The following is a 17,157-nucleotide window of genomic DNA, read 5'->3' as shown; positions in this document are numbered from 1 at the left end:
ACATTTCAACACCTAGAGCTGGCTAGCCTACTTTGACTTATAAATGTATACATTTAATTTGCCCAAATCAATAATCTGTTGGAATGAAAACCTTCTTCAACATTCAAACTGTGTTAATATGAAAAAAAACGAAAATCACAAAAAAAAAATAGTTTATTTTAGATTTTCTGCCTTTTCATTATAGGCGAGATGAGGACCATTTTGCTAGACCAATAGCCTAAATTAGGCTATTGGCATTGCTGTTTCAGTTTGTCAGATTTGTCAATGATTTTATCATTTTAACTAATTAGCATATATGCCTACTACCTGACATCTCCTTTGATCCTCCAAGGTCGAGTTCGATCCTTTCCTTCCTTGTTGATGAGAGAGAAGAAAGGTTAGCAATCTGATGGCATAGCAGGGCCATGAAATCAACAGCTATGCCAACATCTTGCCAACTTTTCTCCACCGATTTTGAAAGATTCCTTGGTTTGCCCACCGCGTCCATCCATGCAGGAAGAAAGGGTAAAACAGGACCTTTTTTCTCCTCCTATTCGATTTCTTATAATTACACAATACACGCACGCACACGCACACGCACACGCGCACACGCACACGCACACGCACACACACACACACACACACACAATTGAAAAGTGATCCGTTCCTCTCTTTCAGGCAGGCCTTCCCTGCCACTGCCAATTAACTGTCAAATGCAACACGTTGGAAAGTCTAATCTGTAAAGAGATAAAAACTAGTGTGGTTTGCCTCCTCCTCCTCCTCCCACGGTCCCACCAACCAACCGCCCTATATGAGGGCTGGGCTGAGTCCATATGACTCACCTATATCACCGGTTATTGGCAGGTCGGGTGCAGCTTCTGTTCTGTCACCAGACTGGCGCTGAATACAATGAAAATGAAATGAACGGCCTAGTTTTCACAGCTGGAGCCAGTGGGAATGTGTCATCTGAACATAGGACTGTCATATAACTATATCATGACTGTAATTGTTTATATATATAACTCTGACCTCACATTTTCAGGACCAAATCGCATAGGTCTGATTGTATTTGCATGTTGCATCCCTGTAAAAAAAGAAATACCTAAATAAATTAATTGTGCCAGCAGGGACTACCATAGGCTATAGAAGAGGCTGTCAAGAAAAGAGAAAAGGGTGGAAAATATTTATGTTTGTCTTTCTCCTTTGAAGCTGTATTAAACAAAACCCTTTTCTGGGCGAGAGAGAGAGAGAGAGGGGGGGGGGTGTCTTATCCATTGTGAATTGCCAAACAATAAAATGGGTTTTAAAGTGTTCCTAATAATACTAAATATAGGGACCGGCCGGGAATCCCGTCAAGGACCTCGATCTGAGAACTATATCTAGTAAAGAACTATATAGTACCAAATGACTATACCGGTATATCAAACAGACTTAGATATAATTAACAACAAACATAAAGTACATCGATTCTTCCTGTCAAAACAGCTGCTGCCTTCATGGAACCTATTTGTATCTGGCTACCCCATGCGGAAACTGCATGGGTCATGAGGGGTGTGTTGTCTCACACGCAGGACAGAAAGGGCCCATCATGTACTAACTAGACAGATGTGGCGGGAAATCAGCTGCCAGAATCTGACTTGCTGATCACACACACAACATACAGTCATACAGGATCCTGTTCCTTCATGAATCACTCTGTGATTCAAAATATAGTCTAGACTAGCAAATCATGGCAATCTGAGAAAATAAACCTTTTGCCATTTTGTTTCCTTTATATGCTTGGATGGATGTGCCATATCTGTTGTATCTGCATTTTCATACAATTGGAAACAGTGGGAAATACATACAGTTGGAGGCCATCGATATTGTCCTTTTCTTTTTGCTGAGGTTTGCGTGAGCTGTGCAAAAGGACAGTTAACCCATTTTGGGCGGGAACCCCTTTTGGTGTTTTAAACATTGTTATAATTTAGCTATTGAAAAATAGCAGATCTACAAGCTCATAGCGCGCCACCGAGTGGCGCGCTACGAGCTTGTAGGTCTGCTATTTTTGAAAAATCGTGAAAATATTTATTTCAGAAAACTGGAGGATTTAGAAGGATTTTTTTAAATTTTGAGGTCAGGCCTAAATGGGTCAAATGATAAGGGACAATATCGGTGGCACCCAACTGTAATGGCATACACAAAGTAGCCTGACTAATAATTATAGGTTACATTTGTACTTGGGCAAAACCTAAGTTTGGGTAAAACTTGTAATTGAAGCGTCAATATATATCACATTGGACCCCAAAATGTATTGAACTTGGTCTCCCGCATCAGCCCAGAACCTTATTAATGAACATCCACTATAGAGGGTATGCCATGCATCAAGTGAATGGCAGATCGAGTGGCAAATCGAGTGGCAAAGTGAGTGACAAAGGGAATTTAATATTGTTTAAAGTAATTTCATGCAATCAAATAGGACTTTTCTGTTTGGATGTTGGCTATCAAGGCCAGAAAGTAGTTTTTTGCCACTCAGTAGGCTTTCCCCGCATAACTTCCTGGTATGATGATGATGTCACGCGCATATCCTCTATTGTCTACCGCATATGGTCCGAAGACAATTATTATTATTTTTTTTTCATACCAGCAGCAGTTGGTCACAACATACAATATCTCGCCTATATACAGGGAGAAAAGAAAAATGAGGGGGTACAAACATTTTTAGTTTTTTCCCTAGAGGACAACCTCCTAAAGCCCCCCACCCCCCCCTCCGCCCGACAATGACAATTATTGGAACAAAAAATAGAAATAAACATACAAGTACAAAAATGCGAATGGAGTTAGCTCTGTTCTTCATCGGCACTCCTTCCAGTATACCCTACCTATACAGCCTCCACCCGCCTACACTGACCCAACCCTACCTATACAGCCTCCACCCGCCTACATGAGCAGTGGTTCCCAAACTTTTTCATGTCAAGGACCCCCAAATTGACACTGATGAGCCCGCGTACCCCCATTTGAAAAAGGATATGCCAGGGACCCCCATAAGAGAAGATTTTGACGGCTCTAGCAGTGAATCTCAACCCGTTTAATTTCAAGGACCCCCAGTTTGACATGCATTAGTCTACAGACCCCCATTTAATGTCATTTCTATCTCTGGGACCCCCAATTTATATTGTAAAACCACTGTTAATTTAACTCCGAGAGTGTACAAATGTACAAATTTGTACACTTTCAGAGTTACAGACCCATAAGGGTCCATTTGGTTCCTATCTCTAATTGAGCTAGGAACCCCCTGGAACTCCCTCAAGTACCCCCAGGGGTCCCCGGACCCCACTTTGGGAACCCATGGTATAGAGCACATAATGTACTGACAGTTCGGCCCTATATACTCTGCAAGTTGTGACATGAAAGGCTATCATATAAATGTTAAGGAGGAGCAACTCATGTCATAAAAACCACACCCGTGTGAACTGAGTGGTGCAGTGACGTCACATACTAACCATATCAACCATGCTCGTTTTTTTGGTACGAACACGGGTACACGGGTACAAAGCCAGTCGTTGGAGTGGTTTGCACCACTCAAAAACCAAAACACCTTATGCAAACTTTTCAAAATGAGACATATCCCCACTTTAAAATAGGCCAAACAACCAATAAGTATATATTATGCAGAGAGCTGCATTGTGAACAGAACACTGTGCTCTACTTTCTTTTTTTCCAATTTTAGTTGTTATGCCAATTAATTCCTCCCACTGCTGTCGTATCCTACTGTTTCACCTGCCAAAGAGGAGACCCCACAGGGAGGACATCATTACTTACCAGCAGTGGGTGGAAAGAAACTAAGTACATTTACTTAAGTACTGTACTTAAGTACAGTTACCCTGGTGAGAGCAGGAGTGGACCTGGTGAGACGTAGGAGGGGCCCGGACAGGAGTCAACCCACAGAGCCTAGTCCTTCCACGTGCCAGAATGGTACCTCCCAGTCCCGGCAGAGTAGTTCAGGAGGAACGGATTGTGTGGCCCTGGTTTTTCCCTAATGGGACTGATCGAGGGTAGCTACTGGGACGTAAGTCGGGACTTGATCACCCCGGCTGGGTCACCTGAGTGAGGGGTATGATGTTGGGAGACCCGAAACCCCGATGACCTTGGGATACATCACTGAGGATACGTCCCAGGTGCATCCATGTATGTATGTATTTTGTTTAGTTTAGTTACTGTAAGTACAATTTTGCATCCTAGCGATGTTTTTTTGTTCTTAGTTTCAATTTATAGTGACTCATAGGAATAGACAATAGACTATGTGACAACTGGGAATAGTCTGGTGACCACCCGATAGATGGTTGGCAGCCGGAATGTAGACAGCAACCGGGTAAGCAGTTTGGGTTAGCGCCCCAGCCTGTGTTCGCCGTGAGGAGGACGCCCAAAAAACCCATGTGAGGCCTTTAGGAGGGCCATTCAAGCCGCAAGTGGAGCCTGCGGCACCACCGTTACCCTGCTGGTGGAGCCTGCAGACTCCACCACTCCCGAATGAAGTGTCTGGTGCTGGAATCTGGTGCAACGCACAGGTCCTGGGAACACCTGGTGAGAGCAGGAGAGGACCTGGTGAGGCGTAGGAAGTGCCCGGCCAGGAGTCACAGTTCAAAGTGATTTAAAGGGCATAAAGAATCACCCAGGGATGTGCACACATAGACATCAAAGGGGGCTTCAGCCCCTGCCCTTTTACCCGTCTGTAAAACAACTGCCCTTTTCCAGACCACGAATGTATAGCATTTACTACATGGTGAAAGAAATGTCAAATGTCACTCCTTTCCATGCCATACCAGCGGAAGGCAGCATTCAGGAGAAGTCTCCTGAACTTGAACACAGTATTTTGCGTTGAACAAATTTGTTTAGAAATCCATGTCGTTACACACCGCATCTCCACTAGCTAAAGAGTGCTGGGTTGCGCCAAGAAAATAGCTGATCTACAAGCTCTCAACGCGTCGCAGCGCGACGCGTTGAGAGCTTGTAGATCTGCTATTTTCGCTCTCTCACTCTCTGCACGTCCCTGCTGACTGAAACTTCTTCAGATTTCATAACGTAAATGCAAGTCTGAGATGTATTTTGGGTTTTGGCCCAAAACCGTCAAGTGATAAGACGAGCAGCAACATAAAAAAAATCTATTCTATGACTCACAGCTGGAAGCCGGTGCAGATATAATTTGAGAATTGGTGCTCGGCTTGTTTATACTAGACTATAGTTATTGCTACAAGTCAGGCAGCTGTAAATGGTCCATTTATACTAGTAATCTAAACCATGTGGTTCTCAAAGTGGGATCCAGGGAACCGAATGGGACCGTATGGGACGATTTTACAGTGTAGATTGGATCCAGGGAACCGAATGGGACCGTATGGGATGATTTTACAGTGTATAGATTGGGGTCCCAGAGATAAAAATGCCATCAAAAGGGGATCAGTGTGCTTTAATGTACATCAAATTGGTGTTAAAAGGGTTGAGACTCACTCTGTAATAATCCTTCCGTCCATGAGCCAGACAAGATTTCATTATCAAATGAGTGTGTGCAGAACCATACCTAAATTAAATTGTTTATAGGGTCAATTTAAGTAAATTAACATATGATAAATTAATATATGATAATTAATATATGATAACTTCCACAGAAGTAGCTTTTTCATTATCACACATTTTATTTTCATGTATATATATGATACAGTAGTAGGTGAATAGGATGAAAAACAAAAACAATCACACCTGTGTGAACTGAGTGGTGTAAGGTATTATATAGCCTGATCAGCTGTGGTCTGACGTATTGTCTGACGTAATGAAATCACACCCGTGTGAACTGAGTGACCATAGCAACCATGCTCATTGTTTTGGTACGAACAAACACGTGGACACGTGGACACGTAAACTAACAAAGCCAGTTGTTGGAGTGGTTTACACCACTCAATAACTAGAAAAAGTGCCCTTCTGGGCACAGGTCTCCACCAGGAGGATAGGAGTGTGTGTGATGTTTGGCAAAATGTTTAGGAGCAATATAAGTGTGTGTGTGTGTGTGTGTGTGTGTGTGTGTGTGTGTGTGTGTGTGTGTGTGTGTGTGTGTGTGTGTGTGTGTGTGTGTGTGTGTGTGTGTGTGTGTGTGTGTGTGTGAGAGACGCGGCTTGGCCTGTTGTAGCGCCACCATGAGGCTGATTTGAAAACTGTCAAGTGGCATTTCTTCCAAAGCCTAGTGGGAATATGCATGCACAGTTTCACCACAATCGGACGCTGCGTTGAGTAGTTGTGGCGATTTGTACAAAACGGGTACAAAGTGGGCTACTCCTGAAAAGTTTAGAAGCTAATCGTAGCCAATGAGGGTGGATTATGAGAAATCAAACAAACCCGTCTTGATCACATGACTATGGAGAGCATGTGTACCGATTTGCGTGAAATTTGGATAAAATCTGAAGGAGTAATATTAGAAAATGTGTTTTGCATATGTCAGCCTCCTGGTGGCGCTATAAAGAGCAGATGTGAAAAATTCCAGGCTTAGGTTTTTCCTTGGCCTCTAGGGAGTTGGCATACAAAGTTAGCCACAGATCCGTGCAGTTAGAGATAAAACACTTTTCGGCCAGTTATAGCGCCACCATGAGGCTGAGTTGAAAATGTTCATGTGGCATTTCTTCCTCGGCCTAGTGGGAATGTGCGTGCACAATTTCACGGAAATCACACAATGTGTTCATGATTTGCAGTATTTTGTTTGAAACTGAACACTCCTGCGAACTTTGGAAGCCAATCTTAGCCAATCAGGATGGAGTCTGAGAAATCTGAAAGACCCATTTTGTTGAATGGCTCTAGAGAGACTGTGTACCAATTTGCGTGATGTTTGGACAAAATCTGTAGGTGTACTGTCCAAAAACTTGTTTTGCACAAAGCGGCCTCCTGGTGGCGCTATAACAGGCTGTTCTGGAAATTTTGGGGCAGAGGTTCATCGTTGGCATCCAGGGAGTGTGTGCAAAATTTGGCATCAACCGGGTTAACGGTGCCGGAGATTAGCTGTTCACAGACGGAAGGACGGACGGACGGACGGACACACACACACGGACGGACGGACGGAGTGCAAAACATACTCTCTCCCCATGCCTTCGGCCTGGTGGAGACAATTAGTTATCACTATGAAACCCCCAGTTGATTACTTACATGAAGAAAATTAGGCATTCTATAGGAAAATATGCCTGCATTTGCATAACTTTCCAGAATCAATATTGGATTTCTGTTATAAACTCTCTGCACGTCCCTGACTAACTCGATCATCTTAGTTTATAAACTCATCATTTGGTCTTTCAAACTTTAAACGAGGGAATATTCAATATCTTCACTCCATAAAAGAACATACTGTGAGCAGGCATAAAAGAAACACGTTTTAGTGGCCAAATTCTATTTATTTTTGTTTGTTTTATACACCAAGTCAAAACTTACCAATGAGTACGTTTCATATGTAAACGAAATGATGATTGACGATGATTAAAAAAAAGATATGTACAGTTTGTTCAGGAGAACTAGTCGGTGTATGACAACTTGTCTGTTACTGTGCATAATTTACTTAGTGCTGAAACGACAGAATGAATGAATCACCCTGGGAGTCACTGCATCCACATGTGCAGAGCATTCAGTTTAGCTAACACAGACCCCTCTTGTGACTCATCGTATGGTCTTATTCCATCTGAGGATCATTTCCAATCCCTTACGGATGCAACATGTTTTGTTGATGACTTCATTCCTCCTCTCTTGGAGATATTTGAGACATTTGCTCATTCATTCATTGCTGCTCTGACTCTCAACCAACGGCTACTCCTCGCAATGCTTAGAACTAGTAACTAAAGTTTTCAACAGGAGTGAAATGAAAAGTCGTGACTTATTTGGCCCTGAGCAGAGCTACTTCCAAATCGTTTTGCTGAGTCAGCAGTGAGCACACCATGTAACACAGTGGCCAAGAGAAGTCACTGAACAAAGGCTGCTGAAGCACGCCTCAGCACTGCTAATATAACCCCGGCCATATGGAGCTTATTAAGGGCCGGCTGCATGAGTTAGAAAGTGACCTGGTCTCTAATAAAAAGTCAGTTGGACAAGGGAAATTTCCCACAAAACAATGCCAGGGCTAACTGACTCAGAAGTTAAAATGACATCTTTTTGATCTCCTTCTAAAGTGAATCAGAACACCATCAGAACTGTATTACTAGAGGCCACTTACTGTACACCTCACACCTACATTGCACCGCCGACGATATACTGTATGATCTGAGTCATCTGTCGGTGGCTTTGTCGGAGTACCTGTTGTACCTGTCTCTGTGTCATGGGAGATTGCAGATTAAATGTAATCTAAGGGCTGTGATTTTAGTATAAGATCACTTAACAATCACCTTTACATTGGACAATGCAGTTAGAAGTATATTATTTACAAGGTTCCCATGCGGGTGCAGTACTTAGTTTAGACAGTACTTGGTTTAGACTATAGTCATTAGTTAGACCAGTCATTAGTCCTACAACTACAACCTATCTCAAACCCTCACCCTAAACCTAACCTCCCACGGGGCAGCACACCTTAACCTAACCTTAACCCATGTCTAACCAATGACTAGTCGACTCTAAACTAAGTATGCACCCCTCCCATGCAGTTCGATCCAAGGCTCCTCCAGAGTTAGTGTCGAAGTGTCCTTGAGCAAGACTCTGAACCCCTAATTTCTCCCGATGTGCTGGTTGGTGCCTTGCACGGTTTCCTGCACCATCGGTGTGTGAATGTGTGTGTGAATGTAATGCACAATCTATTTAGACCTGGGAACGATTCTACAAATGTCTTCTAAATCCTGACAGTTTTCTGAAAAAGCTATGTTTCTATGTCAGTCGTTCTTCGATTTTTCAAAAATAGCAGGCCTACAAGCTCGTAGCGCGGCACTCGGTGCCGCGCTATGAGCTTGTAGATCTGCTATTTTTCAATAGCTAAAGCATAACATAATGCTAACACCAAAAGGGGTTCCCGGACTTCCCGCCCATAATGGGTTAAGCGCCTTGGATAAAGGCGCTATATAAATGCACCATTTACCAAGTAAATGAAGTGTGTATGACACTGCATGGTTGGTAGTCATTTGTTGTGTAGGTTGCTTTGCAAGTTCAGAAACTTGCAGGCATTTCTTTCCATATAGGCCTATTATTTTAACGTGTGAAAAACTAAGACTAAAGTGTGCAATGCAATAGTCAATGTTTGCACATGCAGAAAGGCAAAGCATAAAGCATAAAGCAACAATACAATTTAGGAATGTAATTCCGGAGCTACTGAGAGATAAGCAGGGTAAGCAAGCATGAACTCTAGTCAACAACTTAATTTTTTTGTGAATATGTTTTGAATTTAAATAACAGAAATGCTTTGATATTAAAAGTATAATGCCTCCCCCTGGCCAGCCGGGGTGCCATGATGGAGGGGAAAGGAACTGGGAGCGGCTTGGACTCCTCATGTATTGAAGGAAGCATGAGGTCGGGTCAGTCCGCTGCTCTCCCCAGGTTGGCAGAGGGAGCGAATATAGCGCCCAGGATTACATTATAGACAATTGACACTGGCTGAAAAATAATGGGTTACAACATTTGTGAGATATTGATATGATATATGATATGATATAGTATTTTATTGTCAGTTCACACTGAAATGTGTCTTGTGACTCAGCAGCCAAGTATGCAGAACACATATACACACATTTGACATAACACAAAGAACAAGACAATATTACATACATAAAGACATGAAGACAAGAGCAATATCCACCGCTTAGATTACCCCGTGGCTACTACAACTCCTGATTAAGCCTCAAGGTCGACTGGTGGACAAAGGTCTCCTTCCTGAAGGTAGCAACCTATATTCTCCATACAACACATGCTTAGTATTAGAGGTGATATTCCTTGCGAACCTTAGGATGCTGTTATCATACTATCATACGTGGATGTATAAAGTTTCTGAAGTGGTTGTCCATTCTTTTTTAAAGGATAATGCACTTCGTAATTTGCACTTTTGAATACTTGATTAGATTATTGGAGACTAAACTTGAAAACACTTGAGTATTTACTTGAGTAGCCTATATTGTCCAGCTCTGCAATAGCCTCAGAAATCCATGTGCGGTTCCGTCCACAGGGTGGTGGTGATGATACTTCATCAGACCTTCCTTAACTCTCTGGTCATGTGGGAACTTGGTCCAGAGGAGGGTGCTGTAATCCACAATATAACCTTTATGCAGGTTTATGCATAATGCTGTGCTGTTTGATTAAAGAGACTGACTACTGACTACTGTCATGTATTTTGACAGTATAGGCCTGACGTCGAAATGTAAAAAAAAAAGTCTTCTAAAACATGACAATTTTCTGAAAACCCTATGTTTCTATATCAGTGGTTCTCAATATTTCATGTCAAGGACCCCAAAGATTATATGTAATATAGGCCGCCGACCCCCATCTGAAAATATGTTGTTTCAGGGACCCCCCCATAAGTAAAGATTTTAGTTAAAAACGTTCGCTCTGAAAGAATATATTCAAAGATTTGCCCAACATTTTCACAAAAAATAGCAGATCTACAAGCTCGTAGCGCATATAACAGTATAAGTATAACAGTTAAGTATAACATAATGCTTAAAACACCAAAATGGGTTCCCGCCCAGAATGGGTTAAAAGGTGAAAGGTGCAGTCTCTGACCAATGGGATTAGATACTGCTACAGTACATATCATAATAATTGTTGTGGCTGATGTTTTCAAACTGAATGCAGTTCATGTTATGAATATACTGTAGTCCTCAAAAAACTTGTTGTACTATATAGGCCTACTATTTGGTATACTATACTATACTATACTATACTATACTATACTATACTATACTATACTATACTGGCCATACCCATCAATGAGACTTCTTCTTTCGTGTGTCATCATCAGATGTCCAGCTCAGCAGCCACACCCTCGTCTCAGCTCCCACACCGAATAGACCGGCCTCCGAGGGTGGTTTATACAGGGGGTCAGGTGGTGATTATGTGGTCAGCGCAGTGGCGTTTCTAGGAATTACATTTTGGGCAGGCAAGAATTACATTTTGGGCAGGCAAGAATTACATTTTGGGCAGGCACGATGTGTTAATTGTCGTCTCCCCGCGCACAATCAGTAGCACTAAAGGTTTTCAAAGAGATATACCTGCCAGACAGTAGGATACAAAGAGATATACCTGCCAGACAGTAGGATACAAAGAGATATACCTGCCAGACAGTAGGATACAGAGATATACCTGCCAGACAGTAGGATACAAAGAGATATACCTGCCAGACAGTAGGATACAGAGATATACCTGCCAGACAGTAGGATACAAAGAGATATACCTGCCAGACAGTAGTATACAAAGGCTGAAAGGCATGCATTTGCATTCGAATGGGTGATTGAGGGTCGCGCTCTACCGAAACGGCCAATCCACTGTCCACTAATAGTTCTCAGGTCTTGTTTTTGTCCTAGTGTATGGATTTTGGCCAGGCAGAAAATGGATTTGGACAGGCGGATGCCTGTCCTCGCCTTATTGTAGATACGCCTCTGGGTCAGCGGTCTGCTCCGGCTCCCCACACCCGCACGCTGCTCCGTCCGACATGCCCCACTTCGTCATGGATGTTTTGAAACGTCCGACCCCAGTTCGCAGGCGGTTCAAAGCAGCAGGGTCCATTACCAGGCGTGGCAGCTCCTCTCTTTCAATGCCGCCTCCCGGGTCCTGGATGTAACGGTGGATGCGTGTTGGCCCGGCTGACTCCCACCACTCCTGCTTCCAGGCTGGCTGCTGCCTGGAAGACTATATTGTCAATGAATTATGAGACAATTAGTGCAAAAAAGCTCATGTTTATAAACAGTAGTGTGAATTATTTTCCTACGATGTGCTTGCAGTCCAAGGTTGAGCCAGACAGGGCATTGTTTTGTGTGGTGGACGTAGATTGGGATCATGATGGAGGACATGCAGCAGATGCAGCACGAGTACGTACCCACCACCACTGCTGGTAAACAGACGAATCTTTGTGCTGCAGGCCAGGTGTGATTTCTTTCTATGTGATGAATCTGCACTACCAAGAGCCCACTATAATATCACTTCCTGTAGGCCTGTGTGGTGTTATAGCCCTACTGGCTGTTGGTCCCGTAGTAGGACCCTTCATGGAAAAAAAAGCACTTGAGCAAACGTGAATGCTGGGCAATAATTTGTTTACAGCAGTGGTTTCGCACAGTTTTAAATGTCAAGGACCCTCATAATAAGTCTTGAGACTGTACAAAATGTGCATTGTCAGAGTTACAGACCTGTAAAAGTTTCGATTTGGAACCCCTCGAGGGTCCCTGGAACTCACTTTGAGAACCTCTGACTAACTGTAGGCCTACTACATACATCACCCATGTAAGAACAATATGAAAATACCATCTGATATACACATTAACCCATTTAGACCTGACAACAGATTCTACAAATGTCTTCTAAATCCTCACAGTTTTCTGAAAAACCTCATGTTTCTATGTCAGTGGTGCTCAACCTTTTTCATGTCAAGGACCCCCAAAATTATATGTAATTGGCCACCGACCCCCATCTGAAAATATTTTGTTCCAGGGACCCCCCAGAAGCAAAGATTTGAGTTGTTCGCTCTAAAAGAATATATATTCAAAGATCAGACATTTTCACGATTTTTCAAAAATAGCAGATCTACAAGCTCGTAGCGCGGCAGTCGGTGCCGCGCTATGAGCTTGTAGATCTGCTATTTTACAATAGCTAAAGTAGAACATGATGCTTAAAACACCAAAAGGGGTTCCCGTACAGAATTGGTTAAGTTAATACATAGATTAACAGTGCTGTCAATGAGGAACCGCCCAGGGACGATGTAATGACGTATAGTTCCTCCGGTGTCTTCCTGACTGTGTGGCGTTGGGAGCTGTTGGCAGAGACTAAGAGCACTGCAGGTGTGTTGCTGGCCCTCTGCCAGAGTCTGGGAACACTTTGAAGGTCGATCTTGTGTTTTGGTTCCTTCGAGCACGGATAAATGGCTAAGCTTTGAGAATATATTAGCTGCACCGTCTCCGTCTGCAGCAACCACGCTTGGCTGGGCAGCAGGTTAATACCTCCATGGTCGGTTCAAACTTCATTCTGCAGCAAGGTCGCTCGCAGCGACAGTTCAGTGGGCGATGGCACTTCGAGATCAGTGGCAAAAGTAGCCTACTCACATTTTTTACTTAACCCATTCTGAACGGGAAGCCCCTTTGGTGTTTTAAGCATTATGTTGTGCTTTAGCTGTTGAAAAATAGCAGATCTACAAGCTCGTAGCGCGGCACTCGTGCCGCGCTACGAGCTTGTAGATCTGCTATTTTTGAAAAGTCGTGAAAATGTGGTGCAAATCTTTGAATATATATTCTTTCAGGGCGAACGTTTTTAACTCAAATCTTTGCTTCTGGGGGGTCCCTGGAACCACATATTTTCAGATGGGGGTCGGTGGCCAATTTATAATTTTTGGGGTCCTTGACATGAAATAGTTTGAGAACCTATAGGTTTTTCAGAAGACTGTCAGGATTTAGAAGACATCTAGAATCATCCTCAGGTCTAAATGGTATAAGTATATATTGCAGTAAGTACTGCAATATATAAATACTTTGCTACAAGTAAAAGTCCGGAGTCCAAAATGTACTTGAGTAAAAAGTACAAAAGTATTGGTATCAAAATGTAGTAAGTACCAAAAGTAGAAAGTACTCATTGTGCAGAATGTCGCATTTCACAAGTTTTCAAATGTATACAAATCTTTTCGCAAATAGCAGATCCGATGTGACGCATTGTGAGCTTGTAGATCGGCTATTTTAAAATGGCGAACTGTAATTAAGGCGCCTATATGTGTTGTAATAACAATCACAATCTACAAAGTAACTAGTAACTGAAGTTTTCAAATAATTGTAGTGGAGTACAAGTATTGGAAGTTGGAAATACTCAAGTAAAGTACAAATACCTCAAAACTGTACTTAAGTACAGTACTCAAGTAAATGTACTTGGTTACTTTCCACCACTGTAAATCAGTAGTTCTCACAGCGCGTCGCTTTGTGCCGCACCATGTCGCAGCTTGGATCAATAGAACTAATAGTGTATGTATTGATGATGATGAGATAAAGTAGACCTTCTAAGCAGTTACCATTACTTATAAGAGTGTGCACCCTAGCTGTGCTTAGCAAGGTCACAGAGAGACAAGAAAGATTCTATATAGGTGTCTGGAAAAGTAAGACACGTCAGAGCTCTCTGGGACAGACATGACAGCGCTGGCCTGCGCTTCAAGGGGCGTCCCGACCAACGGACTGATGTGATCCAATGATCTGATTCGTGATATATATATATATAACAGGTCGTATTTGCTTTTATCCATGTCATTTTCTATTCATATTCATATCACATGGACCCAGTGGCGTTTCCAGGAATTACATTTTTTCAAGGAGATACAGGGTTTTCAAGGAGATACAGTATACCTGCCAGACGAGTAGGATACAAAGGCTGAAAGGCAGGCATTTACATTCCAATGGGTGATTGAGGGTCGCGCTCTACCGCAACAGCCAATCAGCTGTCCACTAATAGCTCCCAGGTCTTGTTTTTGTCCTCTGTTTTTTCTTATTTTATGGATTTTGGCCAGGCCAGAAAATGGATTTGGACTGTCCTCGCCTTATTGTAGATACGCCTCTGCATGGACCCATTCATTTTGGGATATGTATCCCGGGCAATCATTAAAATATGCCATTTCTTAAGGTCCCATGAATTATGATTACAGCCTTTTATTGGACCTTACGTAGATAACCTTTGAACTCAATAACGACGCATCAGTATACGTAATGTATACGTCACTGCACGATTGAAAAAGGTGCACTTGTTTTCCCCGTCGGAGGCGCCCTGCCGGGAGGTGACCTGAGCCGCATGACGCACCGCTGAGAGAGCTACAGTACTGTAAAAAGCGTGCCGTTGCCAACCATGCCGAGCGCTGCAGAGTCACCTTCAGTCGACTCAGCGCCGTCCTAGTTATGTACCGATAGTGACAGAATCGTAAATCATCGACTCCACTAGTGGTATACCCAGCTGACAGGTTGGGAGAGTCGCCGTTGTAGTCTTATACAGTATGAAAGTGAAAGAGCAGTTACTTAAACCATTCTGGGCGGGAACCCCTTTTGGTGTTTGTTATACTTTAGCTATTGAAAATGTTCAGATCTACAAGCTCATAGCGCAGCACCGAGTGCCGCGCTATGAACTTGTAGGTCTGAAATTTTTGAAAAATCGTGAAAATGTGCCTGAAGCGAGTTTTTAACTCAAATCTTTGCTACTGGGAGGGTCCCTGGAACAACATATTTTCAGATGGGGGTCGGCGGCCAATGTCATATATATTTGGGGTCCTTGACATGAATATGTTTGAGAACCACTGACATAGAAACATGGGTTTTTCAGAAAACTGTCATGATTTAGAAGACATTATTTTGTAGAATCGAGCTCAGGTCAAAATGGGTTAATATGAGTCACAATTCTGAGGAACACAAAGGAAAAGGTTAAACCAAAGTTGCATCATGACATTCAAACACACCGATTCTTGTGAACAAGGTGTCATAATCAGTAAAAGTAGTAGAGCCCATCACCTGTTTCTTTAGCGCGAGCAGCCATGACGTACGTACCCCCTGGACAGTGGTGGAGAAAGTACTCAATTGTTTTACTTATTTAAGTAAAAGTACCAATACTGCAATTTAAAAACTACTCCGTTACAAGTAAAAGTACGGAATTGAAAATGTACTTGAGTAAAAGTACAAAAGTATCGGCATCAAAATGTACTTAAAGTACTAAAAGTAAAAGTATTCATGTTGCAGAATGTCCCATTTCACGTTCAAAATGTGTCGAAAATCTATTGCCGAAATGTATAGGGTTGAAGTGGTCAATGTATGTTTTCTAATCAAAATTGAAATCGCCAAAGTAACTAAAGTTTTCAAATAATTGTAGTGAAGTAAAAGTACAAATGTTGGCTCTGAGGTGTAGTGGAGTAGAAGTAAAAGTACTGGAAATTGGAAATACTCAAGTAAAGTACAAATACCTCAAAATTGTACTTAAGTACAGTACTTAAGTAAAAGTACTTAGTTACTTTCCACCACTGCCCCTGGACATGACGCATGATGCTAGTCTGTCACAAGGATATGCATTGTGCATTGTGTTGTATGCTATGATGATTTTCTTTTTTTCTTTTGTCATTGTTGACAATCCAGTAAACATATTGGTTAAACAAGATGTGGCCTAATAACTCGCTCTCTGTAGCTTTACTAGGTGTGTCATCATGACATCATCAAATTATGACATCAGTCTTGCCCAAATGTTGACGATATGCACATTGCACACCTGCTGCCTGCCATCTTGCCAGCAAGGTGCTAACTAGGTGCAACTTCCCATAGACAGCCCATTCATCCAAACAGAAGAGAACAGTCCTATCTAATTGTATTAAATAACGTCAAACTCACCAACATTGCAGCTGTACGAAAAGCTTGAATTATCCTCTTTCTACAGTATCTGTTTGTTTAATACAAATCCACTGTGTAGACATGTCATGACTCATGAGCTCCTTGTTTTCTAAGTGCTGGAGTTTGGAAGTGCTTGTTGACTATCACTCAACAGCCCGTGTGTACCACCTGTTTTGAATTTGCACATAATGCAGGAGGCAGCAGGAGGTTGCTTTACAGATAACGAGTGCTTCCAAACTCTGACACTTGGAAAAATAATCATCTGCAAGGAATTTCTTGACAGGAAGACTCAGGATTTTTATGAAACAAACACTTTGCAGATAGTAAGAGGATAATTCAAGCTTTTCGTACAGCTGCAATGTTGGTGAGTTTACTTACTTACTTATCCCCATTACGCCGGCTGGCGCATAGGGCAGCAACAAAGTTCCTCCACTTGCATCTGTCTTTGGCCATCTTCTCTATGGTCCCCCAGCTCTGATGTTGTTGCTGGAGCTCCTTCTCGATCGTCCTACGCCATGTCATTTTGGGCCTGCCTTTCTTTCTGTTTCCTTCTGGGGTCCAGTGTAATGCGACTCTTGGTATTGCGTTGATGTCCATTCTGAGCACATGGCCAATCCAGGTCCACCTGCGTTTATTGACTATACTGTGCTTGTTGTCTTGTTGGGTGATG

This window comes from Electrona antarctica (genome assembly GCF_951216825.1).
Source record: "Electrona antarctica genome assembly, chromosome: 21".
Classification (NCBI taxonomy): Eukaryota; Metazoa; Chordata; class Actinopteri; order Myctophiformes; family Myctophidae; genus Electrona; species Electrona antarctica.
The sequence above is the reverse complement of the archived record's forward strand: the minus strand, read 5'-3'. Positions refer to the sequence as shown.